At 43.1% G+C, this 19093-nt stretch overlaps 2 non-coding genes across 2 annotated transcripts; both read left to right on the plus strand.

Moving 5' to 3' along the window:
* Positions 1-4927: 4927 nt before the first annotated feature.
* trnal-cag (transfer RNA leucine (anticodon CAG)) lies at positions 4928-5010 on the plus strand. Its single transcript has one exon. It is a non-coding gene; the product is annotated as a tRNA-Leu (tRNA).
* Positions 5011-5524: 514 nt separating this feature from the next.
* Positions 5525-5607, plus strand: trnal-cag (transfer RNA leucine (anticodon CAG)). Its single transcript has one exon. It is a non-coding gene; the product is annotated as a tRNA-Leu (tRNA).
* The last annotated feature ends 13486 nt before the right edge of the window (positions 5608-19093 follow it).

Raw genomic sequence — 19093 nt, forward strand, 5'->3', positions numbered from 1 at the left:
TACAGAAAACATTAAACTTCAAGGTGACTAAAACCAGGTGTGCCTTTCACTGCTACTGTGCCAGTTCCCCAATAGATAGAAAAACCAAACCATTCGGAACCTGCAAGGTGTAACTGTTGCAACAATGCTTAGCCTTCTATAGTACAGTATTATAATAAAAATGGATTGTGTTGCTACGAGCAGTTACAGTTCACTGCACTACATTTAGGATTTGCACACTACGTCTACTGTTTAAGTGGGGCTGAAGTTTTAATGATCACCTTGACATGTTTTGATGAGGTTCCACTTAGTTCTTATCATCACTATCATTAATATATTCCAGCAGAGCAGAAGACACATTTAGCAAATGTGTAAACCAGGTCTCAGTTAATTTTTTCTTTCCATTCTTTTGCTAAACAGTTAACATAGATGTCATCAGTCTGCAGGCCTTAAACAAATGTTACAGGGCTGTGGTGTTCTTTACGGCATAGAAGGAGGAGGTCTGGGGAAGAGACTGAGCAGCAACAGTGACGGTGCATTATCCTCCAAGAGGTTTGACTGTATGTGGGTTTATATGGACTTTCTTTAATAGGTTACAATACTTCAGTTATCGTCCACAGCTATTTTGCTATCACTACAAATTCTGACAGTCACAGGGGAATTATAATTAGATGTAACAATAATTGTGGGGTTGTTTGAATTTCTAGGGTATAGCTTTGCGTTTCCAACAGTTAAGTAGGTTGTGTTATGTCCATGTGTCATTTCTGATAGTTTGTGAGGATTCAGCTTATTTAGTCTTTACGTTAATTTTGTCATAAAGTCACTTAATGCATGCATCCGCAATGCGTCTTGAATTTAAAAAGGTTTCCTACAACGCAATGATTCTGTGTTCATAATGAGATTAGTTCGTGTTGATGTTATAGTTATTAAGGTCTAAACATTCTTGTTTCTCCTATTGACATTGTCCTTAAGTTCACTCAGTTTATTCAGGGATTGATGATGATCCCTGGTAAGGATAAACACATAAGATGAATAAGTGTAGGAAATTACTTTTAAGGGTTTTGCTAGTGTTCTTTTATCCATCCATTTTAATTTAATGATTTAATCGGCTTCAAATTCAATGGACAGTTATCTGTCTATTGAGGGGGGAAAATGTATTGTAAAAAATTGTTTTGATTATTGCTTTATGACGGTCCCTAGTAACTGGGGAACTTGTGTGTGTGGCATCTGCTGTGAGAATGGACTATTCTGTTTCTGTTGTGTTTTATCCCAAGTTGGTGAACTTAATCCATGGGAGAAAGGTTGTGGTCGAGTTGGCACAAAATTTGATTTGGTATATACTGTAAATAGCTTACGCTACAGAGGAATATGATCTCACAGCGGGACTCATTGTGGAGTGATAGGAAAAGTGACAGGAGCAGGGTATGTCAGGAAGAAAAGGAGTTAAGGGAAGTCGAAGAGTGAATGAAAAGGGAAGTGTAAATGTGATAATGACAATAGAGGGATGAAAAAGTACTGTGAACATTGCATTTTAGTGTGTAGCTTGTAAAAATATGCCGAACGCATAGACTAACATTGCACAAAGCTTTGCTTGACGAAATGGTGTTTAATGCATCAACCAAGTTTCTATGTGAAACAGATGATTAATATACGCAGGAAAGCTGTGTTGTTCCATTGCAGGAAAGAAGAGGACAAAGAAGATCAAACTCCGGATCACTGATGGGCCCTGAGTGACACTGCTGACTCATTTAGCAGAACAAGGTCACAGGCTAGCCTTTCTAAATTATAGTTCTCATAGAGCAAGAGTTTTCTCTCTTAGCTCACGTGCACGATAAAAACCCTGAGCTCATGACATGACATGACTGACTGATACTGTATATGCTCTACGGACTGACTATGACACATGTCGATGATGTTTCTTGTTGTTGATGTTATATAATGAGGGTTTAACAATTTTCATTCTGCATCTCAGTGTGTTGTTGTACACAGGAAGCTCACATTAACAACTTCAGCCCTTCTCTCTACACCGAGCAGCAGTGGAGAAACTGTGTCAACTAATTTTCTAAACTAATTTTCTTTCCTAACCAACTTCTCTCCTACTCTTAACCTCCATCCACAGGTTACTTCAGTATCAGAGGAGGGTGTGTCTTATGATCTGCTACAACTGTGGGTTTTTATATTCTCTGATCTTTTGATATCTACAGCAACGACCTGGAATAAAAAGCAAACTATATGTTCTATTCAGCCTAACCCTAACCCTAGCTCTGTAGGATGGTTTATGCTGCACTATAGTGCAGATCTTTCTGCCTCTCAGCTATCAGCTCTCAGGTCACAGCTGGAGCACCAGTCTGAGGGGGACAGAGGATGGTGCAGCAGAAGTGTGCTGGAGCCCTGAACGGTCCGGAAATGAGGGACTCTATGTTCAACGTGAAGGCAAGCTGGGCCAACTGGGTCGCTAGCAGAAAGGCAGGGCATCAGATGAGGTTCCAAGGACAACACAGAGGGTGCAGTGCCACAGCTTCCAGAGCAACCGTGACGGACGAAGGAGGAGTCGATGGAGCCGAAGGAGCTGATGGAGAGTCCAAAATATTGCAATTCCAGCTACACCAACAATCCTCACCCACCTAACATTGTGGGGCTGCGCTGACCAACACGGCTATAGGGTGTGGGCGGAGCGCCGCCCATAGCTGCATCGTTGATATACACTGATGTTTGAATTTGCCCGTGCATGAGCTGAATTGCAGATGCTGGATGACGTGGGATCACAGACCTTCATGATTGACTGTGGTCGGTGTGGAGTCTGTGAAGAATCTGTTGTGATAAAGAGGACACTGATGTAGAATGGAAACTGTGAGGTTTGTTACTGAATGTACTTGTTTACAGGCAGCGTGGGAGGATCACCTGTTGGAGCTGAAAGAAGAGCTTAGGTGTTCTATTTACTACAGATTTTGTGAATCTTTAACTTTGCTTTTTCATCTTAATGTTGAAGTTCATGTCTATTTAATATAATGCAGTATGCTGAGTCAAGGAGGAGCTTTCTTGGCCACTCGCGTTTAAGATTGATGGGCATTAAAATGCCCATGAGGAGGGGATTTGTAGTATATTTATGTATCATATCATATATTATTATATAGGTAGTGAACAATCTGTTCGGGTCAGGTTAAGATGCAGTGACTGTTCCTCAACCCTTGCAGTTTGGCAGGGTCGTTGTCTGGGGAGCATCTGGGATAGACTCCAGGAAACAGACATTTACATTTACTTTTGTAGTAAAATTGATCATTGCTTATGAGAGAAGTACAGAGAGTAAATGGGTTCGTGTGTCCTTAGTGAATGGGGTGAAAGGGTTTGCTTGAACTGGGTTCGCAGAATCTGTGTTCTCAGAATCTGTTGCGTAAACTGTTTATCCGAGCTGTTCCTAAGGAAATATTCAAAATGTCACGCCGACCTGGGAAAGGAGCTAGGAGGTTGATGGTGGGCCAGATGCATCCAGGAGCTGGACAGATAACACGGCCCAGCGCCAGGACTTTCCGAGCAGCCGAGAAAAACATCTACACGTCCTTATTTGGACATGTGGAAAGATTTTAGGTGGTGGTTAAAAGCAGGCCTTCACAGGCTGGGGTTTTCAGAGCGCTTCGCAGAGGGTCCGCTGGTAGCACACAGCGGACCTTTTCCGACCTCTCGGTTCCCTCTGCAGAGGAACAAGCAGGTGAATTCGGTCTCTGCCTCTCTTGCTATTACTCTTATGTAGTCATTATCTGATTGATTTAATTTGTCATGTATAATAAATTTGTATGCTATTGATTTAAACTTCAAAGTTGAGTTCTTGTGAAACCTCTGTCGTGATTGAAGAAAAAGAAAATACACGACAATGCCATTTAGGGACAGACTACGCGCTAGAGCAAAATTCTGCAACTGACCTTACTGACACGCAAATAAATTTATTTTAGGTCTCATTCATGTCATTTATACGCATAATTGTGATTTCTTAACAATAGGAACAACAGATTATGTGTAAGACTTTGTGGTGTCCCATAAAATAGCAAAACAGCTTTTCCAGTCAGGGTGGCCTACTACTCTGATTTGCTGTGTACAAACTCTAGTCTCCTCTGATGACAGGGCTTTAAATTCCTCTTTTGACAATTTATTTGCAGATGTCATCTTTCTTGCTACTTCTTAGCATATAGGAAGTGATTGTTTTCTTCTTTTAGCCTTTTGGGGACGGAAAACCTGACGGGGCAAAGCGGCGTTGACTTTTCTTTACACATTATTAAGACATTGACAATCTCAGTTGTAACAATGTCTATTGACCTATGGAACAAGAAAACTGGAGAGTTTGCTGTCAGGATGGCCGAGCGGTCCAAGGCGCTGCGTTCAGGGCGCAGTCTCTCCTGGGGGCGTGGGTTCAAATCCCATTTCTCACATCTTGTTTTATGATACCAAATAGAGATGGGAATGTCACGAATCCATTTTTCTATTTGATGCCATTTAGGGACAGACTACGCGCTAGAGCAAAATTCTGCAACTGACCTTACTGACACGCAAATAAATTTATTTTAGGTCTCATTCATGTCATTTATACGCATAATTGTGATTTCTTAACAATAGGAACAACAGATTATGTGTAAGACTTTGTGGTGTCCCATAAAATAGCAAAACAGCTTTTCCAGTCAGGGTGGCCTACTACTCTGATTTGCTGTGTACAAACTCTAGTCTCCTCTGATGACAGGGCTTTAAATTCCTCTTTTGACAATTTATTTGCAGATGTCATCTTTCTTGCTACTTCTTAGCATATAGGAAGTGATTGTTTTCTTCTTTTAGCCTTTTGGGGACGGAAAACCTGACGGGGCAAAGCGGCGTTGACTTTTCTTTACACATTATTAAGACATTGACAATCTCAGTTGTGACTATGTCTCTTGACCTATCGAACGGAAAAATTGGAGCGTTTACAGTCAGGATGGCAGAGCGGTCAAAGGCGCTGCGTTCAGGTCGCAGTCTCTCCTGGAGGCGTGGGTTCAAATCCCACTTCTGACATCTTGTTTTGAGATACCAACTAGAGATGGAAATGTCACGAATCCTTCTTTCTATGTGATGCCATTTAGGGACAGACTACGTGCTGGGGCAAAATTCTGCGATTGACCATACTGACACGCAAATAAATTCATTTTAGGTCTCATTCATGCCATTCATACGCATAATTGTGATTTCTTTACAATAGGAACAACAGATTATGTGTAAGATTTTGTGTTGTCCCGTAAAATAGCAAAACAGAGCTTTTCCAGCCAGGGTGGCCTACTACTTTGAATTGTTGTGTACAAACTCTAGTCTCCTCTGATGACAGGGCTTTCTTTTCTTTTGACAATTTATTTGGAGATGCCATCTTTCTTGCTACTTCTTAGCATATAGGAAGTGATTGTTTTCTTCTTTTAGCCTTTTGGGGATGGGGCAAAGCGGCGTTGACTTTTCTTTACACATTATTAAGACACTGAAAATCTCAGTTGTAACAATGTATATTGACCTATGGAACAAAAAAACTGGAGAGTTTGCTGTCAGGATGGCCGAGCGGTCCAAGGTGCTGCGTTCAGGTCGCAGTCTCCCATGGAGGTGTTGGTTCAAATCCCACTTCTGACATCTTGCTTTGAGATACCAAATAGAGATGGGAATGTCACGAATCCTGTTTTCTATTTGATGCCACTTAGGCACAGACTATGCGTTAGAGAAGAATTCTGCAATTGAGCTTACTGAGACGCAAATAAATTAATTTTAGGTCTCATTCATGCCATTCATACGCATATTGTGATGTCATTACAATAGGAACATCAGATTATGCGTAAGACTTTTTTGGTGGTCACCTCAAAGCCGTACATATTGCACTCTCGTCAACATTTCAGAGAATCATGCATATCTGTCAGAGGTGTGTGTGGCATTCAAATCTCAACCAAGATGACTAATTGCATGTGTTCAAATTGACAGACAAAGGTTATAATGAGCAGCCGACATTCTAACCTGTGTGTGGTAGAACCAAACTGTTAAGAAATGAGATACTTTAAGATAAAATGGTCCAGAGTTACACAGGCAAACCTGGTCCCTTTTTCTCAAACCCAAGAAATGACCATCAGGTCACACCTGCCTTCCTAGCTGTTCACTGGTATTCGAGTCCCAGCCAATGCTGTTGCATTTCCTCAATTTTAAATGTTTTGAATTTTCAGAACAATGGAAAATTGCAGTTCACCTTAAGCTGTCTCACAAAGATGAGCCTAACGATAGATCTTTGCATGGATACTTCAAAGAATAATCTGGGATGTCTTTTGAAGTGAAGCAATGGCTAGACCGAGGCTTACTTGTGCAATACTCATACTCATGCTCATTTCACAAAATCATTCATCAGTTATTCTGCTTTAGCTGCTGATCTTTATTATTGTCTATATATTTACTCTGCATACAGTTGGTCAATTTATTTTTATGTTTTAGTCTGTTGACGGGTAATTTGTAATTCTAGTGTTATGGTGCAGATTATGTGGAAAAGCTGATGGAGACCATCTTTAATAAATCCTGCTGAACCCAGGTCATTAGATGAAGGACCTTATTAACATCCCTGTCCCACCGGCCCTCTGAGCAGAATTTGAGCAACCTGACAGAAAGGAGGTCATTCATGCCATGCCAGATTTAACGAACCAGCACTATAAGAGCTAAGTTGAAAACGTGTTTGCTCCAAACACCATTACAACTGATCTAACTACCTCTCTATATTGTTTACATTTGTGAAGGTTGTGAGATACAAAGGAAATACTGGACATTTCATTAATCTACTATTCTATTCTCTATACCTTCTAGAGTGGTGTCAAGGAAAACGGTTGCATCATCCATCTGTACAGCAGCTGCACTGCTTCCAAAGTCGTCCAAAATGTGATGAAGACAACAAATATCTCCCAAGGCAACTGCCCATGACTGCACATTGAACTGTGAAGGTAACTTATCCAGCATTATAGTGCTGGTGCGTTGGTTGACAATAAAGTTGGCTTTGACTATTGCTGTTTCATTAAACTGTTTTTATTAGGGAAAATAGACTTTTTTTTTTTTTTTCAAATGGATTGTGGGTTTGAGTTCCATTTAGGGGTGCTTTCAGCAGAGTGGCGCAGTGGAAGCATGCTGGGCCCATAACCCAGAGGTCGATGGATAGAAACCATCCTCTACTGCTAACTTTTTCAACATTTCATTTTTTCATTTCACATTTTTCAACACAGACTACCTGTATGCAAATTCCACTGTCTAGCCTTGAAGCCACTTGCAATTGGCCAGCCTCCACACAATCAACCTTGAGATTCTAGCAAATTCCAGCTTTCAGAGAAATCATTCATCTCTCTGTGCTGGTTTTCAGGAAAACGTAATCCAGGACCCTACATAGGATTTCAGTTGTCCATCTCCTCCTCATCTTTTCAACACCACAAGACTTTTTCCAACCCTTTGACCTACAGATGGAGCGGCAAATTTTCGCTGCCTCGCTCCTGCTGGATTTCACGCTAATCTTGTCATGACATTAGCATGACTTAGGTACCATTCCACCAGGCCCCCCTACACCAGTCATGACCCCCCACTGTGAGGTACTTAATGCGTAGCTGCCTTGTTGACGCCCCCTAAATCTTTTTTAAGAAATGACCTGCACAGTATATATATATATATATATATATATATATATATATATATATATATATATATATATATATATATATATATATATCGCTGGACAGCGCAATCGGTAAAGTCGTAGCTCAATCAGTAAAGTCGCAGGACTTGCATTCACCCTCAGTGTTCCAACATCCACAAACGGCAACTGCTATCTCAACTTGAGATTCACGAGATACAACACAAATGCTACGGCAAGGGGGAGTCAGGACGCCAGGTCAGAGGGGAGGTTTCACCGTCTCCCCAACCGGAAATTGGGTACGAAGCCCCAATGAGCACAGATACACTGAGCGAGGCAGTGCAACAAGATAAGATCATGGCGAGATTGAACATCCAACCCCGAAGCCAACTACAACGGCTAAGTGAAGTACCATCAGAAAGTCAGAAGATGTGAATGCAGCATTGAGAGCGATCCCTACCACAACAATCACAGAAACCAATGAGCTGATATACGCTTCAGCATCAGTGATCCTAGAGGTGCTTGGCTATAAGAGCAACCATGGGAGCCATGAGAAACAATACCCACCATGGAAACGAAGGTTGGAGGCAAAAATCAAGGCAGCTCGGAGGGAAGTGAGCCAAATGACAGAGGCCCAGAGAGGTGCAATGAAAAGGCCGATGCCCAAGAGGTACAGCCAGATGCCCATACCTGAAGCACTCGAAACTGCCAAGCAAAGGCTACAAGCCTTGGCCAGCCGCCTAAAGAGATACACCAGAGACAACGAAGCCAGACGAGTAAACCGGCTGTTCGCAACACAACCTGCGAAAGTGTACTCTCAATGGCAGGGTAATAACAGCAGAGCAGACCCACCAAGGCTGGAAACTGAACAGTACTGGAAAGGGATATGGGAGAGGGAGGCATCACACAACAGAGATGCACAGTGGCTGGTGGATCTGAGGGAAGACCACAGCAACCTCCCTGAACAGAATCCAGTGACTATCACAGTGGTAGACATCCAACATAGAGTCTCAGGTATGAAAAACTGGACAGCACCTGGCCCTGACATGATCCACGCCTACTGGCTAAAGAAGCTCACTGCAATCCATGAGCGCCTGGCAGCACAAATGAACCAGCTGCTAAGGGATGGGACTCACCCTGAATGGCTAACCGAAGGGCGAATGATCCTGATAATGAAGGATCCCTCAAAGGGTACAGCCCCTCAATGCCACACACATGGATCACTGAATGCTTGGAGCTGTACAACATCAACAGAACTCTAAGGGCCTTCATTGCAAACTCGATGAGGTTGTGGAGAACCACCCTTGAAGCAAATGGGAAGCCACTTGCCCAAGTATTCATCAAATGTGGCATATACCAAGGAGATGCACTGTCCCCACTGCTGTTCTGCATAGGTCTGAACCCCCTCAGCCAAATAATAAACAAGACTGGCTATGGATACCGACTCCGGAACGGGGTCACCATAAGTCACCTCCTCTACATGGATGACATCAAGCTGTACGCCAAGAGTGAGCGAGACATCAACTCGCTGATCCACACCACCAGGATCTACAGCTCGGACATCGGGATGTCATTCGGGCTCGAGAAATGTGGGAGGATGGTGACAAAGCAAGGCAAGGTAATCCACACAGAAGGGGTCTCACTCCCAGAAGGAACAATAGCAGACATTGAGGACAGTTACAAGTACCTTGGAATACCACAGGCGAACGGCAACCTTGAACAGGCAACAAGGAATGCAGCAACAGCCAAATACCTCCAACGAGTAAGGCAAGTCCTAAGAAGCCAGCTCAATGGCAAGAACAAATCCCGGGCAATAAACAGCTACGCGCTGCCAGTGATCCGATACCCTGCGGGAATAATAAGGTGGCCAAAAGAAGAGATACAGACCACAGATGTTAAGACACGAAAGCTCCTCACCATGCATGGAGGGTTCCACCCCAAATCCAGCACCCTGAGACTGTACGCTAGCCGCAAGGAAGGAGGCCGAGGACTGGTGAGCGTGAGAGCCACTATCCAGGATGAAACATCCAAGATCCATAAGTACATCAAGGATAAGGCCCCAACAGATGACGTGCTGAGTGAATGTCTCAGGCAGTGGAGAACAGAGGATGAGATGCTGGAAGAGGGACCATCATGGGAGGACAAGGCCTTACACGGGATGTACCACCGGAACATAACTGAAGTGGCTGATCTCAACAAATCCTACCAATGGCTTGAAAGGGCCGGGCTGAAGGACAGGACAGAGGCACTCATCCTGGCTGCACAGGAGCAGGCCCTGAGCACCAGAGCCATAGAGGCCCAGATCTACCACACCAGACAAGACCCAAGGTGTAGACTGTGCAAAGAGGCCCCTGGAAATCAGCATCATCATCCACCATATCCAGTAATAAAAGGACACCTGAATACATATATGCATTATGAGTTATGCCAGCTGATATTCTTTCAGTTCTGTGTCATTTCAATCACCTTTACTGCCTAATGTTACCACAATCTGCTGATTATCAATAATTTTCAAGTTAACTCACACTTTTTCTAAAGTATGAACATTACAGTACTTCTACTTCCGCCTCTCGAGGAGTGCAGACGTGTTTTCTTTCTGCTCCCACTCTGCTTTTGCTTGCAGTGTCCTTGTCTTGTCTTTTTCTGAGCACCCTGATCTGCTATTCTGGAATAACATTTTTGAACATTGAGCTAATCAACTGGTCACTCAGCGCATTGGACAAAATGTTTTCACAAAGAGAAGAATCTCCGGGAGAACCACTCTGCCCCTTGGGGACTTTTGCCTCCGGCTACGTGCGGGACGCGTGGGACTCCTGGTGCCCCGTGTGTCTGGAGCCTCTGTCCATCGAGGATGCAGAGGATTTATTCATATTTTGGACTTTGATAACAGGGCTACTCATGATTGGCTTTGGTGGTGCCCTGCTTTATCGGAAGATTGGAAAATCTGTGGCCGGCTCATTGGCGTGTCCACCGGCCGTGGAGCTACAAACGCAGACGGGGGCCATGGTTACTCGGCTGACGGAATTACACCAGAGGATGGCCCGGATTGAAGGACTAATAATTAACATCTCAGCTCGTTCGGATGATTTGCATCAGAGGATGACCCGGATTGAGGGACTGATCAGTAACATCTCAGCTCGTTCAGATGCCCGGAATGCAGGACTGACTAATAAGATCTCAGCCCGTTCGAAAGAAGACAAGGGACTGAGGGATAACATCTGCAGACAGACTGAACACTTGGTTACTATGGTGACAGCCTTGTCTGACAGGCTTGAGGAGATGTCACGGGTGACCCATGGTCCCACAAAAGGCGATGAAGCCCTGAGTTCTGACCGATTGGAGTATTGATCTAGACAAATTAGTCATGGCTTGTTAAAATGTATTAGAATTGGCTGTGTATCCCGGGTCCAATCTAGCTCACCAGCTGTGCCTCTATCTATACTCTTCCCCTGTTGTGACTCCCTTCAAGGACAACTGTTGGACTGACCTGTAAACATCTTGGTCGGCCTCGGTGTGGTGGAAATTTTCCATAAAGAAGTAGATGAGAGAGAGTTGTCCTTTTATGCGATTTATTGAAATAATAAAGAAAATAAAAATAATGGGGAAAGCAAATAAAAAGCATGGATGTTGATCGTGCACATCAACAAACCAAAAACCAGCTGGGGAGATCAGTGCACACACCACGAAGGTATGATGCAAAGAACCCACGATCCTCAAGTTGCTTCTGCCTTTTAGATTCTCTGTCCGACTAGGGTGGAATGTCTTTCTAACCCAATCAAATTACATGCACCATCTCCTCCCTGTCGCAGTGTGTGTGAAGATATTTACATTCTCACACCTGCATTGCTGACGTCCGACTATCTGTGAGAAAGGAGCACCAAGTCTCAACAGACAGAGACACAACTTCCCGGCCCGGGTTTGGGAGCTAGAGTTGAGAGGTAGAGACAACCATTGAACAATCTAGGTGAAATGTCAAATGCATACAGTAAGACAAAACATAAGATATTAATTGCAGAATATAAGTCATAAATCATATAATAACTGCATAGAAATAATAAAGACACATAGAAATAAGGAAGAGACAATTTTTGCCATAACACTCCCCCCTTTTGATTACACATTAATCAAACCATAAAAGAACAAAAATTGTCAACATCACATTCTGTAATAATAAAAGATCCTTGCAAATGAAACAATAAGGGTATTAACTCATCAAGATTCAAAATACACCTTCACATAAAATGCAAGTAACTTAGGGACAAAAGGTTGGGAGCTGTTTTGGTGGGTAGTTATACAAGAATAACTTCTGTATAGGCATGTGAAGAAAAATAAGCCCATAATCATATTCGTATCAGATTATATTTCGTGATCAGATAGCCTAAGACCATTGTCAAAGTCATTAAGTGAATTAGAGTTGGGGTTTTTGAACATAGTGCATTGTGTCATTTCATACGAGAGTGTTGCTGAGGTCGCACGCATGATGAGACCTCTAACCAGTGGGATAACTTTCGGATCTTTAATTGTAGATTTGGGTCTAGAATGAATAAGAGAATCAGGGATTTAACCAGAATGATGATGCATATTTCCGCTTGTGTTGTCTTGCATCTGTAGATGAAGGATAAAAATTTTTTTTGTAGCAGTGAATAAAGTGATTGTGAGCAAATCAAACACCAAATCAACTTCAGGATATTTAAACTCAGTGTCGTTGTGAACTTTTCTTCTTCAAAGGTAGTGTGTAAAGTTACATAGAAACATCATGTGATAAAGGCAATAATCATGTAACATAAAATGAAGTTTAACAAAACAAGGTTACAATTGATGTCTTGTAACATTCTGCTTCGTCCTGTTGAACAGTAGCGTTAGATTGTTTCCAACCTGTGTGTTGAAGTATTGACAGTTCATTGGGGTTCTTCAGGTTGTGATCAGCTGATCACAGAGACACTTGGGATTCGTTATCACCACCAGGTTTCCTCCCAATGTCAGACGACATTGGGATCCGTGGGATGTAGATGGAGGGTCGTCTGTCGGATCCGGGACCTTCTTGCAGTGGCTGGAGTGGATCCAAGTCGCTCTTTCTGCGATCTTCACAGCCGTGTTGGTCGTCAGAAGGACCTGGAAGTGGCCTCGCCACCGTTTGGAGTCCCAGTGCTTTCTCCTGAACTCCTTAACGATTGTCCAGTGTCCTGGTTGGATGGTGTAGTGGTCCTGTCGCCTGTTTTCACCTGTTGGGAAATCTGAATCGTGGGGAAAGAGTGTTTGAGCGGCACGGCTGCCATCAGGCCCAAACCAGACTCCATGGCTAGGGTGGAACCATTCGTCTGCCAGAGTCTGCGTTCCTGTGAGGTAAAAAATGTTTAAAGCACAGGGAGAGAGAGGAGGAGAGGGTGGAAAGAGTTGGAGAGGGAACAAGGATCAGGAGAGGGAGGGGTTGTTGGGCAGCAGCTTTCTTCGCAGCAGCGTCTGCAGCTGCATGTCGGCAGAAACAAAGTTGTCACTGATGTTGTGAGTCGGACAGTTCCAAACAGCATTAGCTGTAGGCAGCAGGACAGCGTCCAGCAAAGCAGAACCTAATCATGATGTGAGATAGGTTTGCAATCAGACTTCAAAAGCTTCCTATGCTTCCACAGAGCACCCGTGGAGTCTGTGTAGATGGTAACAGACTCTCCTTCTGCTAGTTTACTAGCTTCAGTCAACGCGATCAACTCTGCAGCCTGAGCAGAGTAGTGTCTTAGCAAAGAGCCAGACTTCAAGACGGCCTCTTGATAGTAACGTTCAGCATGTTGAGTAAGGTGGTGTTGCATCTAAGCCATCAGGCTGTAGAAAGATGTCATCTATTCCAAAAGAATCAAAGTATGAGAACAAAAGAACAGAAGTCGTACAACCTGATTTCTTATCCACTGTTTGAGTGAAAGGTCGCGTAGGGTCAGATCAGGAAGACCCAAAGTAGCAGCCTGAGGTCAGTGAACGTTGTTCAGCCTCAGACGTCCACGTGAGACAAGAAGTGGACGATGAAGACATCTGCATCAGAACCCTGAGTGTGGCCTCAAAGACAGTAAAGTTAAGAATGAAGTTCCTACAATAAGAACAAAGACCTAGAAAAGACATCAGCTGTTTATACGTGCACGGTTTAGGCAGGTTTCAAATTGCTTTAACTCTGTTGGGTGAGATGGATTTGCCATCAGCTGTAATTACAATGGCCCAGAAAATAACCTTTGTCTGAACAAACTGTAATTTAGACAGGCTCTCTTTGTGGCCTGTAGCATCCAATGTTTCAGTAGCTTAGTGGTGTCTGCAGTAACGCCATCTATGGCTTCCTTTAAGAGGGTGTTGTTGTTTACATGGTCTGTGGTCAGATTTAGGTGTGATGACCACTGGTTCACATCCTCTGATTAAACCTACATCATGTCTGTGTGAGCCACAGGGAAGCAGTGGCTTCCTGTAAGGCTGAGAGTTGGGTCAGAGCATCCTCTGAAAAATGAAAATAAAAACAAAAGCATGTAGTGTGTGTCATTAGAATGTGGAGGTACCAAGTTTACTGTTTGTTGCACATGACGGGCAGAATAAAAATAATTATAAAGTATGCAAAGTAGGTAAATACGTCACATGGGGTCAGAAGTCGTTCACCAGTCTCCACCCCGTTGACATCTGTTCACAAAAGGACCCACGTCCTGCATCTGTCTCCATCATGTTCTCACAGAGGGACGTGTGGAACTGTAGAATAAAAGTCAAAAATCTTTTTGTTCGTTAGAAAAAGAAATCGCAAGCGCAGACCTGTGTTCATCCCAAAAGAGGGAAGTTGAGGTCAGTTTGTCAGTGGGTGTGTGTGTGTGAAATCATAACTCTTCAAACCTCTCATCAGGACCAGAAGACACATGTGCTGTACAGGCCAGGCCAGATGCGTCTCTGGAGGTCGTATCACATGGAAACAAGCTGAGATGCAGCCTGTGTGAGGGCCTCAGTTACAGCCCCCCCTCAGCAGCCAATGATAAGAGCACAGCTGAGCTGAAGGTAACACCAACAAAAGAGGGATTATTTAGAATGTCTGTAGATGTAACCTGCACTCCGTCTGGAGTGGAAATCAATCAAATACCTAATTTACACATGAGATCTCTTCCTAAAAATTTAACTGGGCATAGGTTTGAAAGCAAAAATTAATCTCAAGGTGTCTTGCTGTCAGATGTTGCACAAGACAGTGAAAGAATAAGTTTTTCTTTAATCCTAAAAATTTAACTGGTACGTAAAGTAATTATTATTACTTCTCTCTAATAGTCGTCTTCCCTTTAATAGTCATTAATAGTCGGTTTCAGTCAGTTTCAGTCTTCCTATAGTCTGGTTTTGTTTTCCTATAGTCTGGTTTTATTTTGTTTTCTTCTAGTCTGGCCAGACAAACCTATATTGTGCACAAATCTTTTTAGAAACATGGAGGATTTTATTACTGAAATTGTTGCAAATTAAAATAGTTTAAACCCATCAGACTGTAAAGTCATGCAGCAGTTGTCATTTAGCTGTAAGCGTGTTTCTTCATTGCGTGTATGAATGTGTGTGTGTGTTTGCGGTACCGTCTTGTACGTCACGTGAAAAGGAACCGTCACCTTCCTCCTTCCCCAACCATCAGTCTGATGTGAGCGCCAGTGGGTGTAGCCTGACGTAGATGGGACAGTTGTTCCTCAATGACAGACCTTTCCTGGATCCTCAGATGCAGCTCTATTGGGCCGATCACGTCTGAAGCCTCTCCTGTTGTTTCAACCAGTGTCTGTGTCAGAGCACGTCTTCTCACTCTGCTGTTGCTCTGTCCTTGTTTTCCTTTGCTGATTGTCATAAGCAGGTGTCTGTGTAGCTGGTTCATCTGATGAGCCCAGAACGTGATGGCTGCAGACGTTGTGGGAGTCGCTGAGGCCTCCATGCTGTGGTCTGTGTCCTCCAGCTGCTGTGGTATCAGAGCTTCCACCCTGATCTGGTTGTTGATCAGGCGCTTCTTCTCCTTCGGTTCTTCTGCTGATGGTGGGAAAGGAGTCCAGATCCGGATTTACCCTCATCGCGCTCAGTTCTGCATTAGAATAGAGAGCAGAAAAAATGGGAGCAGTTGCTCTTGACATGATATGTGTGTGTGTGGTGTGTGTGTGTGTGTGTGTGTGTGTGTGGCAGAGTGCAAACAATTCTTCCCCAGAGTTGTTATCTCCTTTTTTCCTGTTACTTTCATCTCTATTTTGTTTCTTTTAGAGGTGTAGTTTTGATAGTTTTGCTTTTTCAGATCTTTTCTTCTGTATCTAACTTTTCTTTTAAGGTGCGTATGTCCTTTTACACAAAGCGATTCTCCTTTTGAACCCATAACCAGTTTCCCACTCATGGAAACATGAAACGCACTAATAACCATATTTACTTTTTACTTTTAATTACCTTTAATTTTGCAATGTTGCTGTCTGGTGGTGAAGACTCAGATTGCCGCGAACCCGTCTTTCAGAGTCCGGCGGTTTCCTGCCTTAGATTTTTTGTGTGTGTTCCGGCCGGAACCTTCCCAAAATGCCTTTTTATCGGACGTCTCCGTAAAAAGGGAACCAACCTGATCGGGCGACAGAGCCTTTCCTGAAGTATTTCCTCAACGTTAGGCCCCTCTAGGCCCGGGTCCCTCGTATCTTGAAAATACTTCACTCTGCAAACGCGCTCCATCTTTCAGAAGCCGTCTTTTATACTCAGTCCCCCACGTGTGGACCACGCACAGATCAAAAAACCATGTCTGTATCTTCAGTACAGACGGAAGCTCGGTTCCACGAGCCAACCCTTAGCAACCGACGTCTCACCACCCAGAGCAGACTTTGACCTAATTAAGAACGTGTATCATTGGGATTTTTTTTTTCTCGATCTAATTAATTTTCCTAATCAAATTTAATGTTTCAACCAAATAGAAGATTTCTTTTCTTTTTCTTTTTTTTTCAACCAATTGAAATGTTTCAGCTAAATTAAAAATAAAAGTTCCAATCAAAGGAATCGCTCTCACCGAGCCGAGCCAAATTAAGATTTGAGTTTGAATCTGAGTTCGTGGATCTCGTCAGAGGCGATCCAGACGGGTGAGCAGTCCTCCCAGCTCTGAATGTCTGTAGAGGTTTGGAGGCTGAGTGACCCTAGTCTTCAGGACTATCGTCCCTGGTCACACCGTCCAGACGACCTGCAGCGGGATCCTGCCGACAACGCTAATTTCTGTGGTGGAAATTTTCCATAAAGAAGTAGATGAGAGGGAGTTGTCCTTTTGTGCGATTTATTGAAATAATAAAGAAAAAAAAATAATGGGGAAAGCAAATAAAAAGCATGGATGTTGATCGTGCACATCAACAAACCAAAAACCAGCTGGGGAGATCAGTGCACACACCACGAAGGTATGATGCAAAGAACCCACGATCCTCAAGTTGCTTCTGCCTTTTAGCTTCTCTGTCCGACTAGGGTGGAATGTCTTTCTAACCCAATCAAATTACATGCACCATCTCCTCCCTGTCGCAGCGTGTGTGAAGATATTTACATTCTCACACCTGCATTGCTGACGTCCGACTATCTGTGAGAAAGGAGCACCAAGTCTCAACAGAGACACAACTTCCCGGCCTTGGGTTTGGGAGCTAGAGTTGAGAGTCTATCAGGCAGAGACAACCATTGAACAATCTAGGTGAAATGTCAAATGCATACAGTAAGACAAAACATAATATATTAATTGCAGAATATAAGTCATAAATCATATAATACCTGCATAGAAATAAGGAAGACACATAGAAATAAGGAAGAGACAATTTTTGCCATAACACTCGGTCATACCTCTATAAACAACACTTCACTACACTGATGCAGATACACCCCCTCCCACCCCACCTTACAGTCTCACTGTCTGCTCTCCGAACTCTATCTGTCCTGATGAACCCAAGAAAAAATTCCACTGTATGTGCGTGTGTTTTTTTTATTGTTTGTACTGCAATTGCTTCCACTGTTCTATTCTATTCTATTCTATTCTATTCTATTCTATTCTATTCTATTCTATTCTATTACCATACCACATTATCTATTACCTTTACCATGAGTAAAGCTAGGCACTATGCTCTATTTACAATAGGCTTCACTTCACACCTGTAAAGAACTGGCTCATCAGTTGAACAAAGGACTGTGAGAAGGTGTGAAGACCACGTCCCCCAAGAAGGACATATAATGTAGAAACTCTTTGAGAAACATTTCTGCTCTAAAAGAATGTACCCAACTTTCAGACTACCTGGTTTAGAAAATGGTCAAATGAACTGGATGTTTATAGAATCTGTAAATAAAACTTGTTAAAAAGAAAGCATTAAGTTTATGGTTCAGTTTCTTATATTAAACCAACCACCAACTAACAAAAACGGTTTGTTTAAAAAAACTGTGGGTGGGAAGTTGTGTGCTTTAACCAATAGGCTCTTTGAAGTGATGGATCTCTGATAAATCTTCTGTTTAAGTAGTTCACAAACGTATCTGGTTACATCACATCAGGTAACAGCACTGCAGGACTCTGATGCTTTGGGGAGAAGCATCAGCAGTCGTCATAAAACATGGAATAAATGTTATTAACATCATAGGCAGGGTCAAAAGCACAGAAGGACAATATTTACAGCTTAGCGTCCATTTCCGACGACATCGTGGAGGTTCTATCCACAGTTATCAAGCTTTAATGGTGTATAGTGTATTTATCGAGAGTGCATGACTGCGCACACCCTGAGAAGGCCTTGATTCACCAGCCTCATGATCATGGCCCTCAAACTGGGAATTACGCATAACACAATCAGCATCAGAACCAAAAGAATCAGTAGAATCGGTCCAAAAATCTTCATCAGAATGTCAGTCCATGTGCCAGACTTAAAACAATCAAACCAGGATTTGTCTTTCAATACATCAGCCGCCTGCACATTAGATATGTGCTGTAGGTAACGGAGTGCCTGTTGGGTCATTCAGTAATTTATGGTTTCAACTCTTGGCATGATTATTCCTACCCCCAACCTTGGAAATAGGGATAGTGCCACTTTCTGGCCTGTAGTCCAGAGCTTTTTGTCCATGGGATTGTCTGATCCCCAGATCCAATCACTTTCCTTCAAGTCGATCTCTCGCTTCTGTAGCTGTCCCTTGGAAGTCGTCTGCTGTGGTGTTATGACGTCTGAGCCATCTGAAACATAAACAGGGGCACAGCAACCTACCCAATTGGGTGGAAGATTCACATAGATTGTGTGCCCACAAACATAGTTGATATCAGACTGTGGGAAAGTCCCCATAAATCAGGACCATCATAACAAGAGACACACTGAACCAGTAGAGTTAAGAGTGCTCTGTCTTCATTTAACAATACCACAAATTAGTGTGATACTGGCTAGGAGGTCTCTCCTTCTCCTCCATGAGGTTTGGGAGTGGCTTAGCATCAATCAACAGTACAATGGCAATTAGCACAACTCCTGTGGCTGGACAGTGTCCCCTCATAGTATC

The sequence above is a fragment of the Betta splendens genome, chromosome 6 (genome assembly GCF_900634795.4).
Source record: "Betta splendens chromosome 6, fBetSpl5.4, whole genome shotgun sequence".
NCBI classification, from domain to species: Eukaryota; Metazoa; Chordata; class Actinopteri; order Anabantiformes; family Osphronemidae; genus Betta; species Betta splendens.